This window comes from Thermobia domestica, chromosome 18, assembly GCF_964235325.1.
Source record: "Thermobia domestica chromosome 18, izTheDome1.hap1.1, whole genome shotgun sequence".
Lineage (NCBI taxonomy): Eukaryota > Metazoa > Arthropoda > Insecta > Zygentoma > Lepismatidae > Thermobia > Thermobia domestica.
In genome coordinates this window covers 157,867,191-157,872,017 of record NC_137471.1, presented here as the reverse complement: position 1 = coordinate 157,872,017, position 4,827 = coordinate 157,867,191, and positions in this window count along the sequence as shown.

Genomic DNA, 4,827 nt, shown 5'->3' with positions numbered 1-4,827 from the left:
TTTTACCAGATATATATTATGAGTTTCCAGTGTTGCAGGTTTGCATCTTTGTTTAACCACATCTGTATCTGGAAGATTTTATTCTGCTATTTTTGAGTCCACTATGTCTTCTTATTATGTAATCTTGAAGTTTGTAATAAATACCCATTTTTTGGGTAGGTAAATAAAATTTCGGTATTTACCGGGTATTTACCCAATTTTTATTTACCTACCCAGTGGGTAAATACCCAAGTCCCATCCCTAGACACATGTTTATCCACACAGGAGAAAAACCTCACACGTGCCAAGAGTGTCAAGGCATATACTCATCGTTCGACTTTGGCTACACACATGTTAATCCACACAGGAGAAAAACCTCAGTTGTGCCAAGAGTGTGGTAAGCCATTTACTCATCGTTCGAGTTTGGCTAAACACATGTTAATCCACTTAGGAGAAAAACCTCACTTATGCCAAGAGTGTGGTACGGCAGTTAATCATCGTTCGACTTTTGCTAGACACATGTTAATCCACACAGGAGAAAAACCTTACTTATGCCATGAGTGCGGTAAGGCATTTTATCCTCGTTCAAATTTGGCTACACACATGTTAATCCAGAAAGGAGAAAACCTCACACGTGCAAAGAGTGTGGTAATGCATTTACTGAACGTTCAAAGTTTGCTGAACACATGTTTATCCACACAGGAGAAAAAACTCACACGTGCCAAGAGTGTTGCAAGGCATTTACTCATCGTTCTAATTTGGCTACACATATGTTAATCCACACAGGAGAAAAACCTCAGTTGTGCCAAGAGTGTGGTAAGGCATTTACTCATCGTTCGACTTTGGCTAAACACATGTTAATCCACACAGGAGAAAAACCTCAGTTGTGCCAAGAGTGTAGTAGGGCATTTAGCCATCGTTCGACTTTGGCTAGACACATGTTAATGCACAGTGGAGAAAAACCTCACACGTGCCAAGAGTGTGGTAAGGCATTTTATCAACGTTCGGCTTTGGCTAAACACATGTTAATCCACACAGGAGAAAAACCTTATTTATGCCATGAGTGTGATAAGGCATTTTATCGTCGTTCAAATTTGGCTACACACATGGTAATCCACACAGCAGAAAAACCTCACACGTGCTAAGAGTGTGGTAGGGCATATAGTAGACGTTCGACTTTGGCTACACACATATTAGTCCGTACAGGAGGAAAACCTCACACGTTTCAAGAGTGTGGTAAGGCATTTACTCGTCGTTCATATTTGGATGTAGAGGTCCAGTTAGGCTTCACACATGGTAGTCTTTAGAGATACAAAATATGCTACGAGTGTGACGGCGAATTTAAATATCGTTATGTTTGGTTACACACATGTTAATCCATACAGGAAAAAGAGGTCACGTATGCTAAGAATGTGGTTAGAAGTTTAATCGAAGTTCAACTCTGGCTACATATGTTAATATGCATTAATATGCCCTGAGTGTGGTATGTCATTTGATAAACGTTGAAGTTTGGCTAAAGAAGTGTTAACCCACACAGCAGTAAAACATCACACATGTCAAGAGTGTGGTAAGAAATTTAATCTAAGTTCGAAATTGGCTACACATATGTGAATCCAAACCGTAGCAAAATCTCACCTTGCAAAAATACTGGTATAGAATTTATTCAACGTTCATACGTGCTGAGCCACACAGGGTCAAAACCTCACACGTGAGAGGTGTGGAAGACGATATAGTCTACGCTCAAACGTTGAAATGAAGTTGAACACATGTCAGTCACCAAAGAGATGCAAAGATCTTAGCAAGGCGTTTACTCAAGGTTCATATGGCAATGTAAATGATAATCCACAAAAAAGAAAAATCTCACAGGTGCGGAGAGTTTATATGTGATGTCGCATTCTGTTGGACGAATAGACATGATATAATCTACGCTGTTATTTTTACGATTGCTATGGAAATTTTACTATCCCAAATTTATGCTTGAGTAGAATAGTCGACAAAGGGATGTCATTTGTGTCTGAGGTTATTCCATGTTTAGTGTAGATCCTTATCTAAGCTGAAGTTATAGTCACCAAAATGAGGAACTTTGTCACCTTCTGACAACATCTGGAAATGTTCGTGGCATCTTTCAAGTAAACTTAGAGCACTGTTCCTATATGGTCTGCAGAAACACCCGACAAAGATTGTTTTTGGACAGACTTTCCTCTGCTCGAATAGTTTCACACTCACGTACGAGATCATTCTGTGCTCTGCTTCCCCATTAATTTTAATACTACAAGCAATCCGCCTTTAGGGTCTTATTTCTATGTAGAGAATTGGTTGAGAAACGACATTCCACTGTTTCTTATTGATATTTTCAGACATGTTTCGCTCACCACTAAACAGCCATATTTACGGCACAGTCTGTAAAATTGTTTGTAACACTTTGTAAATTTTTGTAGTATAGTTTAAAGGTGATTTTCTGTTCACTGCACTTTTGAGCAGCATTCTACTGTACATCACCACATTAAACGCAAAATTTAAAACATTTGATTTGGCACACTTCTCTAGCGTGGGATCACGTTGTCCAAGTCACTCTCACTCTTTTCTTGCCATCTGAGTTGAACATTGTAAATTATTTTCATTGAGAGTTCTCTACCAATAAATGATAACGATATTTCACTGCATCTCCAACTGTCAAACGCAGACTCTAGCCGTAGCCTTACTACTGGGTTCACAATTGAAATGATAAAGCATAGAGATAGCACAAATATTTTTCCCGAAGCAATAGCTCGAACTTTAACCCTTTCGATCATCGTGTCCACGTACGTGGACATTAATTTTACACCGTTTTTATGAGACCGATTATTATGATATATCCTTTGTGTCATTTTGTACTCGTGCTTGGACTCTATTATTTTTACCTGTAATCAAAATATATCCATGCTTGTGCAACATTGATGGTGCAGTGACGCCATAGAGTGAGTTAGTTAGTTATATGTAGTTCTCCAGATGTAAGGCATACAAGAAAATTATTAATTGAAATATATTGGATGTTTTGGGCTAACTGGATCAGGGCCTACAAAACTTTTGAACGGGCCCTAAATCGAGTTTTCGTATTTTTTTACGGAATGAAAAAATTAAATCTTTGAGTTTTACGTCCCAAGGTTATGCCGGTTAGGCTAAACGAGACGGTGATGATGAGTAATGGATGAAATCGTGGAATGAAGAAAGTGGGAGGAAACAGGAGAACCCCGAGAGAACCCACGCACACGGTGTTTGTCCACCACAAAGTTCGCTTGGCGGGCTCCTGGGATCGAACCCGGGACCCCAAACACCAGAGGTGAACGCTCTACCACTGAGCCACAGCGGCCCCCCTTTTACGGAATAAGCACATTATACTGAGTTAAGAGATAGTTTGGGTATGTCTATACTGCATGTAGTTCTCCAGATATAAGGCATACAAGAAATTTTCGATTTAAATATATTGGATATTTAGATCAAAAAATTGTGAGATTTTTTTTACAGCGTCTGTGTTGTATTATTAGCAGATGCTATAGCATATCTTAAACATGTTTATTTAAAAATAAAAATATTTTGAAAAGTATATATATATATATATATACAGTGGCGTATTTAGGGGAGCTTCCAGGCTTAAGCCCCCCTTAAATCATACTTACTATAGTAAAGTATATGTAATATCTTGCAGAATTTTCAAAGCCCCCCGAAACAAAATCATAAATACGCCACTGTATATATTAACCGCGATTCTTAATTATTGATTTATAAGGATAATCATATCCTATAAAACATTTTAGAATATTTCTTACGTCAAAGTTTTTACGTTTCGATGATTAACTTAAAACCTATTTATTCAAGTTGAAAGAGTATATAGTAGAAAATCACTATATTATTGTCACGATAACCAATCGACATATTACTTCACCTACTTCGACACTTCCTACTTCATCTACACTCAATATACATTTCGTTTTTTTAATCTCTTGAGAAAATGAAATCTTTTTTCTCCATATTTCTCCATATAAACAAATCTCCATAAGTATAATCAGAATAGCACTAAAAAAGAATGAAGTATTGAAGAAAGTATTAATATAATATTAGTAAGAGCACGTGTAAAGTAATTATAAACATTTGGACAATAGCTTTATCCGCAATGTTTGTGTGGGTACTGTTTCGGCATACTCTAGAAATAATAATAATAAAAAAAGCTTCAGATGTTTCTTCAAATATGTAGACGAACTTCTGCCTATTGATAAATATTTCCCGCCGGTACACTTCAGACATTTTACTTTTAAATTATGTCCTCATCCTCAGCTTTTAAGAAAAAGTATTATTTGAAATATTTTCGTTAATCAAAGCTAGACTATCATTGCACTTGCAGTTCACTCACTGAATGTATTGATTTAGAGCTGTAAAAATCTACTACAAAATCTTCCAGGTGCTTGGCTTGCAATCAGTACACGTGATTTCCCTGAGGTTATACTCCCTTTCTCAAACAAGCAAGTGGCCCTAAGATCTTATCTGTTTCTTTGTGTGTCGGTGACTGTTGGTCACTGACAGTTCATGCTCCATTGCTCCATTCTAAGAGATTTACAACAGGAAAGAAAACAAAGATTTGTTTCCGGAAAACCATACATATTATAGTTACTCGTCCGAAATGTAACGCAAAAAAAACTAAAGCAACTGGGACACCCACAATTTTTCGCCAGCCTTTTCTTGAAGGGTCCCTAACAACATATATTGTTTTCATTTTGTTCGCAAGTGTACCTCATAGTGAAAAAAGGCAAATGTATATAGGTCAGCATCTATGTGGTATACGTATAATACACACTGTACACCACTAGGATAACC